This window comes from Octopus bimaculoides, chromosome 10 (genome assembly GCF_046866305.1).
Source record: "Octopus bimaculoides isolate indiv1 chromosome 10, ASM4686630v1, whole genome shotgun sequence".
In the NCBI taxonomy this organism is placed as follows: Eukaryota; Metazoa; Mollusca; class Cephalopoda; order Octopoda; family Octopodidae; genus Octopus; species Octopus bimaculoides.
In genome coordinates this window covers 73,749,618-73,769,975 of record NC_142937.1, presented here as the reverse complement: position 1 = coordinate 73,769,975, position 20,358 = coordinate 73,749,618, and the positions used below count along the sequence as shown (strand labels likewise).

The 20,358-nt window shown below is 34.4% G+C and overlaps 1 protein-coding gene across 10 annotated transcripts in view; it reads left to right on the top strand.

Annotated features, from left to right (window-relative positions):
• LOC106880698 (uncharacterized) overlaps positions 1-20,358 on the top strand; it is a 405,084-nt gene that overhangs the window by 297,068 nt on the left and 87,658 nt on the right. The window contains exon 1 of one of the 10 annotated variants that reach the window (XM_052971300.2): positions 16,006-16,244. The exons of the other annotated variants lie outside the window; for them this stretch is intronic. The gene's annotated coding sequence lies outside the window, so the exon portion shown is untranslated. Of the gene's footprint in view, positions 1-16,005; positions 16,245-20,358 lie in introns of those variants that run through there. 10 annotated transcript variants of the gene reach the window in all.

The following is a 20,358-nucleotide window of genomic DNA, read 5'->3' as shown; positions in this document are numbered from 1 at the left end:
AAATTAGAAAAGAAAATTCCTTGTTTTGTGTTTTTGCAGTCATGAAAATCTTGGTGACTGACAGGCTCACACCTGATATTAAAATAAGAAGCTTTTCAAATCAAAAATAGCATTATAAATATAAAACTTCTACTTGTTTTGTGCTAGAATACATATGTGCTCTATTTTTACTATTTCTCAGCCATCAATGCAAACAATGTGAATATGTTATTTCCATATACTTTCTCTATGTTTCTTATAAAAGCCATCGTTTTGTGTAACTTTGAGAAAGTGTGTGAATCGTAAGATGATCACCATAAAAGTTGAAGTGCTGGTGACAAAAAATAAAAGAAGAAAGAAAGAAAGCTGAGTAGTAGTTTTATTATGAAAAACATATTAGGCGGAGTGGTATGGTGGCAGGGTGGGGTAAGGGGCACCAAGTCAGATATTAGAAAACTCTTCGTTTAGTGAATGCAATCAGAAAGTCAGGCATAGTTTTATACACTGGAAAAGTTACAGTAAACAAAGCTATGAGGAAGATGAAAATGGTAAAGCCATTGGCAGGGCCATTAACTGGCATTGTCAAGTTGGACCAAAAAAGAAAATAGAAAAACAATACCTTCAGGGTAGGTAAACTTGGAGCTGATCATTGAAGCAAGTAATTCATAAGGGTGTTATCCCCAATGCCTGACAAGTTGCTTTCATTATAAATCTATAATAGTAAAACTTATACTCTAGAGCAGTGGTTCTCAACTGGAGTCCATATGGCGCCTCCCTGAGGGCCCATATAAGATTTTTGGAAGTCTATGCAACAAAATAGTAAATTGTGGATCCACAGTAGTTTTTTGAGGGCCCCTGAAAAAGTTTTGCTTTAAATATATGTATTGGTATGTGTTGCAAGAAACAGATCCCTTTCTCTAATATTTTACATAGTTTAACCTACACAAGTTAATGTGCGAAAAGCAAAATAGGAATTTTGGAAGAAGTATCTATAAAACAACTTTTTAAACATTGAATGGTTATGTGTGTGTGTGTGTGTGTATATATATATATATATATATATATATATATATATATATATATATATATATATACATACACACACACACACACACACACACACACGAACACATGCACCCCACTGCCCTTTCTACTCTGTCCTCTCTCTTTCTCACTAGCCCTTTATATTTCTCCTCTTCTTTTCCCTGTCCACTTACATACTTCCCCTCCCAAAAGTGTCTGTTTTGTTACTCTCTCCCCTATCATCCTCTCATAACAATGAAGCTGTTATTTTCATCTTATTTCACCTGCCATCTCTTCACCTAAATCATTGCTCTCTCTCTCTCACTCTCTCTCTCTCTCTCTCTCTCTCTCTCTCCCCCTCCTATTCTCCTTTAAGTTGTGTTGGTTCTTTAGTCTTGCCTAGTTCCAAGATGATCAATTTAGTGTCAGTGTCCCACGAATAAGTGCGCATCCAGTACACTAAAATATTTGGTGTTGGAACAGGCATCCAGCCATTGAAACGATCATTTAAACTATATACAACACTGTGAAGCATGACATTGAAATGTCCAATCCATGTCAGCATAGAAGGTGGACATAAAATGATGGTTGAGCCACCACCACACACACACACACATACACACACACACACACACACACACACTGGTTATTTTACTTTTATTCTTCTGTCCAAAATGCATTTCGTAAATCCTGATGGATCTTCTTTCCTCCATTCACCCTTCATCAACTTGATTCCAACTCCTCTAACGCCTTCAGTAAATTTTAATGTTTTTTTTTTCTGATTCATTCCAACATGCACATTAGTTAGATAATTTAATAGACAACCTTCTTTATTAATGTTACTAAACCAAGAAGCCTTGTCTTCAGCTCAGTCAGTTTCATTATACACAGGGTTTTGTGAACTATATAATCACTTGCTAACTGTATAAACATTATGTATGTTAGTCAATATCTGTAGCTTCCTTTGCCAATAAGGGAGGGAAAAAAAGAAAAAAAAGTCCTACTACAGGCACAAGGCCTGAAATTTGCAGGGAACAAGCTAGTTGATTACATTAACCCTACTGCTCAACTGGTACTTATTTCATTGTCTGAAAAGATGACAGGCAAAGTTGACTTTGATGGAATTTGAACTCGGGATACAAAGTTGAAATAGATGCCACTAAGCATTTTGTCGGGTATACTCTTTTACTCATTTCAGTCATTTGACTGCAGCCATGTTGGAGCACTACCTTTAGTTGAACAAATCGACTCCAGGTGTTATTCTTTGTAAGCCTAGTACTTATTCCATCGGTCTCTTTTGCCAAACCACTAAGTTACAGGAACGTAAACACACCAACATCCTTTGTCAAGCAATGGTGGGGGGACAAACACAGACACACAAATACATACATATATATATATATATATATATATATATATATATATATATATGACGGGCTTCTTTCAGTTTCCGTCTACCAAATCCATTCATATGGCTTTGGTCGGCCCAAGGCTATAGTAGAAGACACTTACCCAAGGTGCCCCACAGTGGGACTGAACCCGGAACCATGTGGTTGAGAAGCAAGCTTCGGACCACACAGCCACTCCTGCTAATGATTTTTCCAGCTCACTGCCTTAATAATAATAATAATAATCCTTTCTACTATAGCACAAGGCCAGAAATTTGTGGGGAGGGGGCTAGTTGATTACATTGATTCCAGTACTCAACTGGTACTTATTTTATTGACCCCGAAAGAATGAAAAGCAAAGTTGACGGCAGTGAAATTTGAACTCAGTGCATAAAGATGGACAAAATGCTCCTAAGCTCTTTGTCCAGTGGGCTAACGATTCCGCTAGCTCATCACCTTAATAATAATAGTAATAATCCTTCCTGCTGGAAGCACAAAGTCTCAAATTTGGGGGAAGGGATTAAGTCAATTACATCAACCCAGTGTGTAACCGGTACTAATTTTATTGATCCTGAAAGGATGAAAGCAAAGTCAACCTTGGTGGAATTTTAACTCAGAACTTAACGGCAGACGAAATACCACTAAGCATTTCACCTGGCTTGCTAATTGATTCTGCCAGCTCGCCACTTTAGTATAATAATAATAATAATAATAATAATAATTAACTACATTACTTTTGTTGTACCATGCATCAAGACAAGTTCAACAATGTGTTTGTAGCTTACTGACCTCATTGCAGTTAAATGCCTTTTCAGTATTACTTCATGTTCCATTAATTATTCAGGGACATCTGTTAGCCAAGTCATTTTCTCAGTGCTGAAAGACTAGCCAGGACTGAAAGTGGGTTAACTAATTCTTATGAAATATCTAGTTTATTAGTTGCTTCTGGTTTAATGACTGATAAAAAGACAATAATTCAGTCAGAGGTGAAATCTTTGCTGATTACAATGTTAGGAAAACACATTGCAAGAGCAAAATGAAAAATATCTTTTTTAATTAATAAAAAAAAAAGGGGCCTGCTGCAGCCAGATCTGGCTGAATAGGTCATACTGATTTTGAACATGCTGACAATGCTGGGAATCTACCATGTCAATGAATGTCTCTGTTTTATTTTATTTTTTCTCGTTCATGGCTGTGTGGTAAGAAGTTTGTTTTCCAGCCACATTTCCAGACTCAAGTCCTACTGTGTGAAACCTTGGGCGAGTGTCTTCTACCATAGCCTCTTGCCTTGTGAGTGGATTTGGGAGACAAAAACTGAAAAAAGCTTGTCATATATGTATGTGTGTGTGTGTTTGTGTCTGTGTTTGTCTCCCCTGCCACCGCTTGACAACCAGTGTTAATGTGCATGTCCCCATGACTATTAAAAGAGACCACCAATACAATAAGTACCTGACTTAAGGAATTAGGTTGATTCATTCTTGTAGGCAGTACCCCAGCTTGGCCACCGTCTAATGACTGCAACAACTAAAAATTGTTTCGAATTCAGTCCCACTGTATGGCACCTTGGGCAAGTGGCTTCTACTATGGCCTTGGGTCAACCAAAGCCTTGTGAGTAAATTTGGTAGACGGAAAATGAAAGAAGCCTGGGTGCTTTTTACATGTATATATTTGTGTGTGTGTGTGTGTGTGTGTCTGTCTGTTTGTCCCCTCACCATCGGTTGACAACTGATGTTGGTGTGTTTACAGCACATAATCTAGCAGTTTGGCAAAAGAGACCAATAGAATAAGTACTATGTTTACATAGAATAAGTCCTGGGGTCAATTTCTTCAGCTAAGAAAAAATACCCTTTAAGGAGGTGCTCCAGCAGAGCTGCAGTCAAATGACTGAAGCAAGTAAAAGAATAAAAGAGTATATTTCCAAGGCAAAACACTGCCTATGTACTTCAACTAATTTTGAAAATATTCAAGAATTTGAAGAAATTTAATAAAGAAAATGACAAAGTCATTATTAAGCTGGTGTTTTTAAGAACGTAACTTAACAAAAGGTCTTTGTCTTTTTACTTAAAATTATGTTGGCATGTTTTTAAAGTACACTTTTAAAATGTGGAGGGAGTTTGTGTCAAAGAAATAAGGATGACCTTTGGCAAGTTGGTATTAAAAAAAAATTTGTTATTGTAAATTTCTTTCAACTCTGACAGATTTTCTACTTCAATTTATATTAAAAAAAAAAAGACAAGTCTTTTTTCCCTCCTCCAAGTAATAATGATAGTAGTAGTAGTAGTAGTAGTAGTAGTAGTAGTAGTAGTAGTAGTAGTAATAATAGAATATTCAATCAAATAATGTTAAAAGTGATTTATTGAATAAGCATTAAGACTCAATTTTCAAGTAGAAATGAGATGTAAGGTTGTGAGGTTTATGCTAAGAGCAATTAGAACCATAATGCAAAGTAGTCAGCCTGAAGGCTTAGGTTATTTGGTGCTAATTGAAAAGTTACTTATTTCCAGAGGATATAAAGTATGCAGACACTGGTAACTAAAAGTTGAAAGTCTAAGAGTTCTCTCATCTCTTGAGAAATGTTGAAAAGAAAAACGAAAGTCGTATGAAGACAACTAAACTTTCTCTTTAGAATTTAGAAACATGATCGCTGTGAACCGTTTGTTCTTATAACTCTAAGCAACTTTAATTTATCCAACAATTCAATGGACACATGTTGCTCTCTTCATCACCATCATCTTTGATCTTATGATCAGGTATTTAAAAAACAAAACAAAAATGACAACAACAAAAAAAGTCATTTGTTTCATTATTCGATGTTGTCATGCCAAAATTTTATTGTTTTACATGAGGTTGCAACTTGGTTAATTTTTAAAGATTACTTCTCAGATGGTTATAAATATTGTTATCTTTCATGACTTCTTAAGTAGGTAGAATGATCCTTCAACTGGACTCGTGGTTAAGAAGGCCATTTTGCAACCACATGGTTTTGGGATCAGCCACTTTGTGTGGCCCCTTAGGAAAATGTCATTTACTGTAGCCTCGGGTTGACCAGTACTTTGTACTTTGATTGGAATTTGGTAGAGGGAAACTGTGTGGAAGCTTGTCACATGTGTGTGTATATGCATTTGGCAGATATATATATATATATATATATATATCATTAGTAAATCATGAATCCAAAAGAGAAGCACACACTAATGGCTAGCTATTAGGGTCTGATGAGACATATGTAAAGCAAAGCATTTTATGGACGCGAAACCCTGGGTAACCCTATGAACCGGCCATAGCTATCTTTATCAAAATGTGTGTGTGTGTGTGTGTGTGTGTATGGATGTATGTAGGCAAATCAAAAGTAAAAACAGGAAAAAACAACAAAAGTCAAATAGATGTACACACTGAATGTATTAGGTTGACACTCAGTGGAGGTTTTAGATGGTAAAATAGGAACAGAAATGGTGTTTTGAGCATGGCTCTTCATCAGAAAGAGGAAAATCTTTATACTTGAGTGATGTATTATATATGTTTCTGTGTTTGAGCCTGTGTCCCTTAAATCATTTAAATACATATAAGCATATATATATAGAGAGAGAGAGTGTCAAGTGAAATCATTGTTGTGGCCAATGCCAGTACCGCCTGACTGGCCCACATGTCAGTGGCACATAAAAAGCACCCACTACATTCTTGGAGTGGTTGGTGTTTGGAAGTGCATCCAGCTGTAGAAACCTTGCCAAATCAGATTGGTACAGCCCTAATATTCACATGCACATGCATATATTTATTGTATGTGTGTGTAATAATAATAATACTCTGATAGTGATTACCATTTTAACTTCACTTCTTTCACATTCATTTTTATAGCATTCTCATTTGACATTCTGAAGAGTTTTCATGAAACAACTTGATCATCCCTTATATGGTGATTTTTTTTTTTTTATTGAATAAAAGCTATGAACTTCTGTGTGTGTACATATCTATCTATCTATGTATTTCTGTGTGTGTGTGTGTGTGTCTGTATACACACACACACACATGCCAGGATAGAAAATGTGTGTTAAATGCTGGTGATGATTATATATTCATACATTTATTTCATATATATTTTTACACCCATCAATACACAGTGTTCTTGAATGCATTAGTGTGAATGCTATATATATATATATATATATATATATATATATATATATATATATATATATAGATATATATATATATATGTATGTATATAATAATACAAATAATATATGAGATATACACACACACACACACTTAATAGTTTCTATGAAACTATATGCACATTCATAGACTCTTTGTGTGTGTGTGTGTGTGTGTAAATACTTCAGCAGCTCTATATGTACATAAGTACTTAAGATCTTGGGTTTTTCTGATTCCCTGCTAGGCTGAAGTGTACCCCCACATTAGTGTATTGCTCACATTTCTAGAATAGTTCAGCTACCTCATGCTCAAAAGTATTCCAGGTTGCATCCTGAACAGCAGCAACAACAACCTCAAAAAAAGTGACCCAATTAACTGATTGGCAACCCATCTGATCACTGACATGTTACAGCTGTAAACACACAATCATGGTGTGTTCTTTTCTCTATCTTTTCTACCGTTATTATAATCAGTGTGTAAAATACGACCATGTATACTGTTTGGTGTCCAACCCAATCCATTTTACTGCTGCATTTTCCTCAACTATTATCATTACCTTTGCTCTTTACCTCATGCACCAGTTTGATTCTGTATTAAAAGCTTTCCTCAAACCACAACCATCTGAAACTCTTTGGGCCCTCTTTTCCATTATTTTATCCGACAAAACTCGACTGTATCAGCCTCAACTATCTGGTGGAAACCAGAAAGATTTCTTAATTCTTACCTCTCTCCATAGACAGAATAATTTTTTTTTTCTATATGCACAAATCTTGAAATTTTGGTGGGTAGTGAAAGTCACATCAACCCCAATGTTCAACTGGTACTTATTTTATGGAAAGGCTACCCTTGTTAGAATTTGAACTCATTACTTGAAGATGGGTGAAATGCCACTAAGCATTTTGTCCGGCATGCTAATGATTTTGCCAGCTTGCTGCTTTTCCCTAGAAAATAATGAAAATGGATGTTTAAACACATGCATATTCATAAAAGTGGAGCTGAAGGAATTAATTCAAATTGGACTATCACAAAATACATATTTTTAATTTCTCTACAAGTTGGAAAAGGACTTATGTTTATGTATATATATATATATATATATATATTATAAATAAAACTACGCACACACACATTTGTGTTCATCCTTATAAAGAAATCATGTCCGTGCATGGATTTACATGATTGGAATCTCTCCACCACCACCTTTTAACGTCTATGCACCCACTTATTGTCAGGCGAGCTATAGGAAGCAGAGTTATCTGCATTGTTTGAGGGCAAAACATCATGGTTCCAATAGAATTTGAACTCAGCACCATGTTCCCAGCTGTTCGGCATCTTAACCTGACCAATTATGCTTTGTATTTGTATGTATACATTTATTTAACTTATTACAGTAGAGGTGTACATACAGCTATATAGATGTGCAGGTGTACCAAATGTTTCTGTATCTGAAGTTCGATCTTATTGGCATTTGCATTTTAGTAGATGCCAGGCAATCGTCAGTTTTACAGCAAAGCATAACAGTGATATTTTTATCCTTTATCTTTTTACTTGTGTCAGTCATTAGACTGTGGCCATGCTGGGGCATCACTTTGAAGAGTTTTTACTCAAATGAATTGAAGTGGTAATATTTTAGAAAATTTTAAATGTAGTTATTTTGTATTGTAGCTGCTCCACAAAACTTCACTTGCTTATTATCATTATAGTAAAAACGTACTTCTTTGACTTTTTCTTTTCTTTCTGTGTGTGTGTGTGTGTGTGTGGTTCATTTTATTTTTATTCCCCTTTTTGTTTTCCATCCATCCTCGCATGGGCTGCATAACATTTCTTGAATCGTAATTCTATCAGTGGATGCCCTTTCTGATGATACCAGCCTTTATTTATTGTGTATGGTACTTTATTCCATGCCTTTGCATGTTGAAACGCTGCTGGATGTTCTGTTTATGGGAGACATAAGCAATGTGTGAACGCAAATCACACACTTGGACAGATACGCATGCACACCTCTTCTGCATGCACACACGCATACAGATTTCTATACAGTTTCCATCGACCAAATTTCACTCAATTAGTTCCTCAGTTTTATATTCCCGGAGATTTTACAAGACTTTTCTTTTTTATGTGACTGCACATAAGTGTATTGCAGTATTTTGTACTGCATCTTTCTTTCTCTGCCTCCCTCTCACTCTCCCTGATTCATATTAGTTTGTATTAGATTTCTTACATGTTTTATTTTTATATATATACATGCAGGTGATTTTTGAGTTTCTTTCATCCATTAGGGGTTCATAAAAAAAAAAAAAATGAGATTTAAAACAAAAAAGAAGAAACCTTTTTTTTTTAATCCTCTCTTAGTATTTAAAAGTAAACCCTGGGTGTTGTTCCTTGCTTTCTGTTATCGTTTGTACAACTCTACTTCATCAATCATGTATCTAATTAAATATAACTGCCAGTTGTTATCTGTTAGAAACCTTTCTTTTTTTTCTTCCTTTCAAAAAAAAAAAGAAAAAAAAAAGAGAATAATAATAATAATAATAATAATAATAATAATAATAATAGTAATAATAATGATACAACTTAGGCTTTTCTGATGTCTTTTTTTTTTCTGTTACTTTCATATGAGTTAGGTTTCTGAATAGCTGATTTCATTGTCACTTCAATAGTTGACATGGTTTCATTATCAAATTTTCACTGAATTCTTTTGCTGGAATCTTCACATTACTCATATTATTTGACATTTGGGGAGGTTTTGCAAGCTTTTTCTTTTTCTCATCTTTTCTTTTTTTACTCTTTCTCTCTCTTTCTCTCTCTCTCTCTCTCTCTCTCTCTCTCTCTCACACACACACACTCTTTTATTTCTATTTCTATTACTGGCCCTCCCCTACCAGTTCTCTAAGTGTCCCTCCCCTACTGTTCACTTATCTTGGCCTCTCCCACCTTACCTACTTTACACCCAATCAAATTCATGTAGTGTATGTATGTTAAAATTGAGGTCAGGGAAACATTAAAAGGGACATCCTGTCTTGCATGAACTTGAGTAATTTTTCTCCTTGCAAGTGGTCAATGGACTAGGAGGTGTGTCTGCACCAACATCAAGGTGAACTAGTGCCCTGTTTTTCACAGTTGACTTTGCCACAGCATCATCATCATCATCATCTTCATCATCATCGTTATTATTATTATTATTTTGTTAAGTAGGCTAGTTTACAAGGGATATCACACACTGCCGTTCGAAAGACTCCAGCATATTTGAAAACATACAAGCACAAAAACCATCATCTCACTTTTATAGCTTTACATCGAGATCAAATTATATTCTTCTAAGCTTCCGTTACATGTATTGTGTGGGTGTGCGTGTGGTGTTTATGCTGAATGGTAAAGAAGTTTGTTTCGGAACCACGAGATCTTTGGTTTGTTTCCATTCAATAGCTTCTTGGGTTGACCTATATTTTGTGATTGAAACTAGGTTGGCAGAAGCCTGTCAAATGGATTGCACATGTAATTCAAAGGCACTGACTTCTCACAAATTGTGTCATGCTGGTTCTGCCTATGAATTATCTTGATACACTGATATAATAAGCAGGTAATTCTGGTCATGAAACACTTGAATCTTTATTGTTGAAAAGGACTCAGTACCATCCACATGATGTTTGATGTATTTGTGAAGTTATCTACATAACCTATTTTATATATATTCTTTTATCTGTTTCTATCATTTGACTGTGGCCATGCTGAAGCACCACCTTTAGTCGAGCAAATCCACCCAAGACTTATTCTTTGTAAGCCAAGTACTTATTTTATCAGTCTCTTTTGTCAAACCGCTAAGTTACAGGGACGTAAACACACCAGCATTGGTTGTCAAGCGATTCTGGTGGAGACAGACACACAAACATACACACACACACATACACACATGTGTATACGATGGGCTTCTTTCAGTTTGCGTCTACCAAATCCACTCACAAGGCTGTAGTCGGCCGAAGGCTATAGTAGAAAGCACCTGCCCAAGATGCCATGCAGTGGGACTGAACCTGGAACCATGTGGTTGGTAAGCAAGCTACTTACCACACAGCCATATATATATATATATATATATATATATATATATATATATTCCATTTTGCCAGTTGTTAAACTTCAGTTTGACCTATATTCTGTGATTGAAACTGGGTTGGCAGAAGCCTGTCAAATGTATTGCACATGTAATTCTCTGACTTCTCACAAATTGATATCATGCTGTTTCTGCCTATGAATTAGGTAATTCTGGTCATGAAACACTTGAGTCCTTGAGTTGAAAAGGACCCAGAACCATCTAGATAATGTTTGTGCATATGTGAAGTTATCTATATATGTATATTCAATTTTGCCATAAATGTATCAATAACCAGTTGTTAAATTTCAGTTTGCTTATAATATACTAACACACAACTCTGGGCACATGATTTCTTATCACCAGAACAACTCTAAGCTGATGAAGGTGATAACATAACTCCTGTTTTTTTTGTCATTCATTTACTAATATGTGTGTATGTATAATATATAATCGTGTGATTAACCACATTATTGGAAGTTGTTATTCATCACTGCTCACAATGCGTTTTGCATCATTTTAGCTTTCGAATGATGCCACCTTGCTGTCTAGGTGATAGGCCAACATTCCCCCTGATTGGAAAACTAGACTGTTGCAAGGTTATTCATTTACACCTGAGTGGACTGAAGCAATACAAAATGAGGTGTTTTGATCAAGAACATAATACACTGCATGGTCTGGGAATCCATTACACAATCTTGCAATCATGAGAGCAACACCCTAACTACTGGACCATGTACCTTCACACTCACTCACATAATGGCTGTGTTAGGTTAGAAGAATTGTAAAGTATAACCACTAATTTCTGGATATGGTCTGTAATTTTGCTCTTAGAAAGACTCACACGGATTTTAAGAATTTAAAAACTAATCTTTCTTCTTAGCCTAAAGGTTTCTTTTTTTTGGGGTGGGGGGGTTCTTGCTAGCAATTCTAGAAACTATAATTGTCATACTTACATGCACGCATGTGCACGCGCGCACACACACATACACACTCACATTTTGTGAGTGTCTACAAGTGTTTGTAGATGCATCACTACAAAAACCTACACTGTGATGCAGAAGTTTTCACTGTGAATATTTATGTGTTTGTATATGTTTTCTTGGGTCACATTGAGCATCTATTTGTTTCTTATGCATATTTGTGTATGTGTGTATATATATATATATATATATATATATATATATATATATATATATATATATATATATATATATATATGTATTTTGTTTATATCTGTAGCTACATGTGTTATGTATCAACACAATGGAGTTTGTGTGGGGAGAATCTGATGTTTTTATGACTCAAGTAAGAAGTATGACTGGTGAAGCTGGTAATCCTTCAGCAAGAAATCATACAATACTTTGTCCCATCTAAATTCCTTCACCCTTTTATCTTATTTTCATTCTTACATCCAAAAGAATAAGATGATTCTTTTTGCTCTCACAAAGCAGTTCTTTCCTGGTGCTATTTTTCTTAATACATATCCATTGTGGATAATTGTTGATCACTGCTGCTGTTGGATTTACCTACAATTCGAGACATTGGGAAGGAACCTATCAAATGGGACTGAAGATAGTCATGTGAAAAGGAACCATAAAAGACTTAACTTTATAATTTAAAAAGGCTTACTGCTGGAGGAAAAGAATCAGCCACATGACCAAGACATTAGAATTTGCAATGCCAGCTGTGGAAACATATGACAAAAGAAACAAAATTAAGCCAAGTGCCAAAGAAGTTACTTAACTGCCCAGTCCTTTTTTTTTTTAATGATTCAATGCAATGCTTAAAGAGGGATGGTTGTTGTTTGTATGAATTGATGATCAGGCTTGAGTGTACCAATAAGCATAATGGTAATTAAGAAAGAAATGCCAAAAGTTTTATGATGATTTCCAGAAAAAGAAAGCTGAAACATCTAATGGAAAATCTCATATGGTTAGTAATATCTAGAAGAGCCTGATTTTGCACAACATATAAACGATCAGTGAAGCTACTAGTTCTGATACAAAGGTTACGTCTGGTTACCCTGAGTAGCTAGTGGGCTATACTCCAGAGCAAGTATACATTTTTGTAGAAGTTCATACTTGTTAGAATTTTTATTTATTGAAGAAAAATTAACACTAGGATTTACTACTTCCAAAAGTCATCTAGCGCTTTTTTTTTAGGAGTACAGGCTACTGTTGATATAAAGTTGAAGTCGCAACTTACTTACCACTCCAAAAATCTAAGAGCTTTCTAGCAAAGGTTAATTTGCTTCTGATTGGGTGTTCACATTAAGAAAGCATAAATAACTAAGAGCCATTTTAAGGAGTGGTTTACTAACATTTATTTGCCCTTCTGTAGAAAGGCACAGGGCCAGACATAATATTTCCAGCAAAGTATTGCTCCTCTTAGTCAACGTTTGTGTATTTGTGAAGTTATCTACATAACCTATGGTCATGTGACGGTAGAATATATTTCCAAGAGTATGACTTCTTTGTTCTCGCCATTGTATTTGGGTGAGACTCCTTACTTCAAGAAGAAATTTCAAACAAAGAAGAAATTTTCAAACAACTTCTGAAAGGAACTGACAGGGAGGATAAACCTAAAGCTGAGTGGTGAGATAAAGTGAAACGCTCAGCTCTGAATGCTGCTTGGAAAAATATATGACCAGATACATATATCTGTAACTTTACAAGTTCTCCACTAGCAGAAAATCTGCATCAGATTTGGAAAGATATTGTAACTCCTGTAGGGTTTGAAGAGCATGATGTGGTCAAGTTGCTAGTGTCCATTAAGTTAATCTGACACAAAGGTGATGCTATTAGAGGAAGAACAGTCTGAGAATACGAATGCGAATATGGAAATCTCACCAACTCCATTTAAAGTGACTGCGTAGGATGTTGCAAAAGGGTTGACATTGATAGAGAAAGGCCTGCCAGGTTTTGCTGTTAACAACCCTAATCACCTTTCAAGCAGATGTTGGTGATGAACTATACTGTAGAAGATAGTGCCCTTCATACTCACAGTAACTCTCCATTCACCACTACCACCCTTCACATAGTAGTCAACAAAGTTTACGTGGTAAGAACATACCTGGTTATAATATTATGATTCTTATTAAGGTGGCCAGTTGGCAGAATCATTAGCGTGTCAAGTGAAATGTTTAGTGACATTTCATCCATGCTCATGTTCTAAGTTCAAATTTCACCGAAGTCCACTTTGCCTTTCATCTGCTTGGAGTCGATAAAATAAATACCAGTTGAGTGCTAATTGCTGTCCTTGTGTCAGAATTTGAAATCAGTATTTTGATACTGATTTATTTCGTTACGTATTTCTCTTCAAATGTTTTTATATACATATATGTAGTGTACAACATTGTTTTCATGTATAAAAGTGGTTCTGTTGCTTGTAAATTTTTTTTTTTAAATCCAGCAGGATGCATTCTCATTTTACTACATGACAATGGGAAAATTAATTTTGTGTTATTGTAAGATTTTCAGCACTCCATACTCACATACGGTGGGATGGGCATCTGTATGTATGCATAATGCATGCATGTGTGTGTATAATTGTGTGTGTATTTATATATATGGGGTGCAGAATTAGCAGAATCACTAAGCTGTTGGATAGAATACCTTGCAGTATTTGCTCCACTTCTCTGCATTTTCAGTTCATTGAGGTTAGCTTGCTTTACATTTTTTTTTTTTTCCAATTTGCGTAAATAAAAAAAAAAAGTACCATCCATTACTAAGGTAAATTTTTTCCTTTATCTTTCCCATTCTCTTCTTCCCACCGCTTTCTCTCTCGCTTTCTGTCACTCACACACACATACCTGAAATCCAAAGGACCAGCTTTGTCATGTATAGTGTCCCGCTGATTCAGCTTGAGATTTCCATTGTGGTTGCACGTGTCTGGTGGACTGCCTGCACATTAATGTCACAAGTAGGAATTCATTTGATCAGACACCAGAATGCTCATCATTGATTCCAGTGGGTAATTAATTATATGTGTATGTATGTGTGTGTGTGTGTGTGTGTATTTGCCTATTGTGTGTATGTGTGTGCATATATGTACACTCGTGCTCATGTATATACGTGTGATGTACATACATATGTGCATATCATCATGGATGTATATCGTATATGATTCCACTACATGGTATCTTATAAAAGTTAACCCTTGAGGGTCAACTCCAAACTCTGTGGAATCTCATCATATGAACTGTACATATATTTCAAAGGGCCAGCCTTGTCATGTGTTGTGTCAAGCTTATTTGACCAAAGATTTACATTCCATGTCTGTGGAATACTCACCCCCTTACGCAACAACTCAGTGTGTTCTATAGATCTTAATTAAACAACTGCATTACTCATTGCTAAAAGTGACGATGGGTTGATTTACTTGGTTTTTTGGGGGGGTGGGGATTTTCATGTATATGTGTGCCTGTGGGTTAGACTACACACACAGAAACACACACACACACACACACACACACACATCATATCTTTTATCCTTCCACTCATTTTAGTCATACAAATCAACCCCAGACCTAATATTTCTATAAAACCTGGTTAGTCTCTTTTGCCAATACTCTAAATTACAGTGACATGAACACACCAGCACTGAGGGGTGGGGGTCAAACAAATACATGCACACACATATATGTATATGTGTGCATATATACGTATAGATATATGCATAATAGGCCGCTTTCAACTTCTGTCTAGCAAATCCTGTTACAAGGCTTTGGTCAGCCTGAAGCAATCGTAAAAAAACACTTGTCCAAGGTGCCATGCCGTGGGACTGAACCCAAAACCATGTGGTTGGGAAACAAACTTCTTATCACACAACCATACCTGCACACGCACACATTATGTATATATATATATATGCTAGTTCATTATAATTTGTGAATATCGTTTTTATATATTCTAGCGCTCAAAAAACTTGGCATGTTTTAATTTCTAGTCACTAGCAGTGCATGTTGTAATAGGCATTTTGAAGAACACCTCAAATATGAATCTAACAGAGGTTGAAATAATTTCACTGGGAAATATAAAAAAAAAAAAGAAAAAAAATTGCAAACTATTTGAAGATCTGATAAATTAATATAACTGTGTGCACACACACACATACTCTTAAGCATCATGTACATGGATTTCATATTACCACTACTTCTGCAGTAGTCCGTCACTGTTGAAGCATTTTCTAGGTGGGAATAAATGCTGTCCTTCCTGCCCTTGAAATAGATAAGTTTCCTGTTTCCATCTACTTTAACTTCGCAAATCCACCACTACCAAAACCATAGCTGCTGCTGTTTCTATCTATTACTGCTCCTGCTGATGGTGGTGTGTATATATATATGTGTGTGTGTGTGTGTGTGTGTGTGTGTGTGTATGTATATGTAACTAGATAACTTATAAGGAAGAGGTTTCTCTTCTATCCTTAGTTAATGAAATACTTGTTTTGTTTATTTGTGTGTGTGTGTGTGTTTACTTCCTTCCCCTACCATGAGGCAGTTTGAGTTGCTGAACATGAGAGAGGAGAAGCTGGTTAAGAAATGTTGAGTTATTTTGGAAAATTAGTTACATACTGCCAAGTATGATGGTGAGCCTTAGAGCTGTTCAAAAGTGGTAAGGTTGTATATGTATTTTAGTTTGTTGCTCTTTATCCATTTGAATTATCATTTGATTAATTCACTTTATACGAATACTTAACTTTTCTGGGTTTTTTTTTTCTTTTTTCTCCCATGGTGTTAATTCATTTTGTTATTTATTTATTTATTTTGGCTACCTCCCAACTTAAAAAAGAAAGTAGCTCGTTTCTGTTACTTGCATGCATGCATATATATATATATATATATATATATTTCAAAGAGGGTGTGTAACCAGCTTCTGTTTACTTTTTTTTTTTTTTACCACCTCTGTCATTATGATGCTTGAAGAGCTGTGGCATTTATTTTATTATACCTAACTTTTAGCATACAGGAAATAGTTTTTTTCTTTTTAGTTAAAAGTAACATATTTATAAATTGCTGTTGCTGCTGTGACTGCTATATATATATATATATATATATATCAAACAATAAGCAACACGGATTTCAAAAGTGATTGCAGTACGCATGTTTCATGCTACATTTTCTACATTTTTCGTGCAGCTGAAGATTGCTCTTCATATTGCATTTAAGGTAATGCTCACATTACTTAAATAAATTGAAGTAGCATGAAACATGCGTACTGCAATCACTTTTGAAATCCGTGTTGCTTATTGTTTGATTTTAATCACCCATCCTTTTGGGATGCGATATTCGGGTGCCTTCGCATAAGTACCATATTCAAACCTTGAATATATATATATATATATATATATATATATATATATATATATATATATATATATACAAACTGAGAGAGAAACAGAGAGAGAGAGAGAGGTGGGGGAGAGGGAATTTTCAGGTGAAAGTTTATTTTAATGAAGTTTACAACAAATAATGGTTGTAAAAAAATTAAAGTTAGCTGGGTCTGCAAGGATAATTCTTTTTTAATTGTAAAATTGTAATTGATTTTCAGAAAATGTATAATGAGTGAACTTTGTATGTATGTGTGTGTGATTATATACACATTACTTAAGAGTTGTTAATTAGTTTCTGTCTCATTTCATTTGAAATGATTTTTTTGTACTAAAAGTAAACATGATGAAAAAAAAAAAGCAGGGATTTAATTAATTAATGTTATATTTATGGTTAAGATGTTTAGAAATTGGAAGAACATTTTTAAAGCTAAGTTATTTACAGTATGTTACTATTATTTTGTAGTTATTTATAGTTTATAGTTACAGTTTATTCAAGTAACTTCATTCTGTAATCAATGTTTCCTGATCAGTCTATTTCTGTGGAGATTTAATGATCTGTTAATATATTTTTAGTTTTTTCCTTTCATTTTGTTCCTATCATAAACACTACTGTTTATAGACTTTATTTAGGCTTATGTTGTAGTAATCACACCAAAAAGACAACACTGCTTTATTATGAAATAATAAGAACAGTACATTTAGTAAGATATACATTCCATTACAAACTTATTTTCCTCCAAGTTCCATAAAAAAGTATGAGTAGAAAATTCAATTTTTTTTTTTCTTTTCGGTTTACATACATGCAGTAATTAGAGCAACGACTGTGGGAAAGATTCATAGAAATGATAGCTACCAATTGTCAGAAAAATTCTGTGTTGTTTGCATGCGTATGCAGCTTTGCAAACTTACTGTTTATCAGTAATAAACAGCCACATATCAGAGTTACTCTAGTTACAAAAGAAATGAGGTCACAAGCAAATTAGTTTTAGCTGAAGGTACATGTGTTGTATAGTATGTATGCATGCAACATATACATACGCACACAAACATACATGCGCTTACAGTTAGTTATATAGCCTTTTAGTAACCCTTTAGCAGCTTCTATTCTTAGATAAGCATTCTTACTAGAATGTGTGGAAGTTTATCTCTTATAAGCTTCTTATTTTTCTTTTTATTTTGTTGCTGTTATTGTTTATCTTAATTTACAAGTATTACCTATATATAACATTGTGAATAGTAGGCTTAAATAAAGCCAATATGGGAATTAGGTATTACCCTGAAAACTTTAATCAAGTTTAACTTTGTTAAAACAATTAATAATTCTCACACTAATTTTAAGTAATTAGCAAGCAAAGTATGAAAAGAATGACACCCATCACCAAAACATTTATTTTGTTTCACGTTTCAATCTTAGTTTTTGTTTAATTATTCATTTAGCAATATCATGTAGAGTTGGATGAGGAGTGGTGGTGGCTAATGTAATTTCAATTCATTTTTAATTTATACACCTTTATATTATGAAAAACTGTTTTGAAAATTAATATTTAATTTTAGAAATATGATTTATAATGCTTAATTATTATTTCTTTTGATTTTAAACATTTTTGAAAAAAAATTTTTCGACCTCATAAACTGAATATATTTTTTCTTTGTTTTTTTTTCCTTTCTATCAATAAAGTATTTTTTAGATGGTAGGTTAAGAGCATAAATGGACCATTTTCTTTTTGTTTTTTTAATTTAATTTAATCTAATTAAATGTTTTGATACAGAAAATAATAAACCTGTTATTTGTAATATTTCATAGATTTGGCATGAAAAATAACTTGATTCTATTGGTAAAAGGGGAGCAACTTAGAATTTTCCCAAACGTTGAAGGTGTTTCCTAGGGTTGTGTAAATTACTCTGTTTCACACATTCACACATACACACACAAGCACACACGCACACACACACATGCACACACACACAAAATTTAATAATGTCTGAGACAGGGAAAGTAATTTATTTTTCTTCATTATCTTAGTTTAATTTCCCCAAAGTTAATATTTATAATACATAATTAACACGACATAACTATAAATACTATAAATATTTTTCTTACTATATTTATATTTATTTTTTTTTTACTGTGTTCTATTAAATTCGTTAGTGTTTTCTTTTCATTGTAATTATAGTTTTATTTATAATGTAAATAACTTTAGAAAAATCAAGCTCTCTCTCTCTCTCTCTCTTCTCCGTCCCTCCTCTCTCTTTCTCTATCTCTATCTCTCCCTCCTCTCTCTCTCTCTCTCTGTTTTTGTCTCCTTTGGTTCTTTCTTTCTTCTTCACTTGATATTTCCAATAATAATGTTATTTGACTGTGTTCTTGACAATTACAGCAACTTATTTCAGCTTAAGCAGTCAGTATTTAAACACTGGAATGTTTTGATATCAAGTTTTATAGCAAGTGTACAGTGTATGTGTGTGTGTGTGTATGCACTCTGCTAAGTCTGTTACAAATATAATGGGAAGAAAAAACAAAAACCAAATTTATCTTGCATTTTATTTGTGATAAAAAAAAACAAAGTTTGTGGTCAAATAGAGGCAATGGCGATTATGGTAGTGTTGGTGGTGGCAATGGTTTTTCTTAATAGACATTTCAACCCCATGGAAAGTATTTCATTATTTGTTGTGAATGCAATACCTTATTTCTCAGATGCCATGCTTATTATTCATTAACTTCTAAGACAGGCACAAGGCCAGAAATATGAGGCAGAAGTGAATTGGTTTATTAAACCAGTGCTACTGGTACTTTATTTAAATTGTTCCTGGAAGAATGAAAGGCGAAGATGACCACCAGTAGGATTTTGAACTTGGAATGCAAAGTGGCAACGTGTTCTTAACAGAAACACGTGGTCGTACTGGTACTTATTTTATCGACTGCTGCAGGATGTAAGGTGAAGTCAACTTCAACAGGATTTGAACACATAATGTAAAGGAACGTAACTGAATGCTGGGAGGTACTTCATTCACTGCTGTACCATTTTATCTAATTATAATAATAATAATAATTATTATTATTATTATTATTATTATTTGTTTCTACTCTAGGCACAGGCCCTTGAAAATTCTTGGGGGAAAGCAGGGGCTAGTTGATCACATTGACCCTAATGCATAGCTGGTACTTATTTCATCGACCCCGAAAGGATGAAAGGCAAAGTCGGCCTCGGTGGAATTTGAACTCAGAACGTAGTGGCAGATGAAATACCGCTTGGCATTTCACCTGGTGTGCTAATGATTCTGCTAGCTTGCTGCCTTAATAATAATAATAATAATAATAATAATAATAATAATATTTGTTTCTAAAGCCAGTAATTTTAGGAGATGCTGTTAGTTAATACCATTGACTCTGGTTCT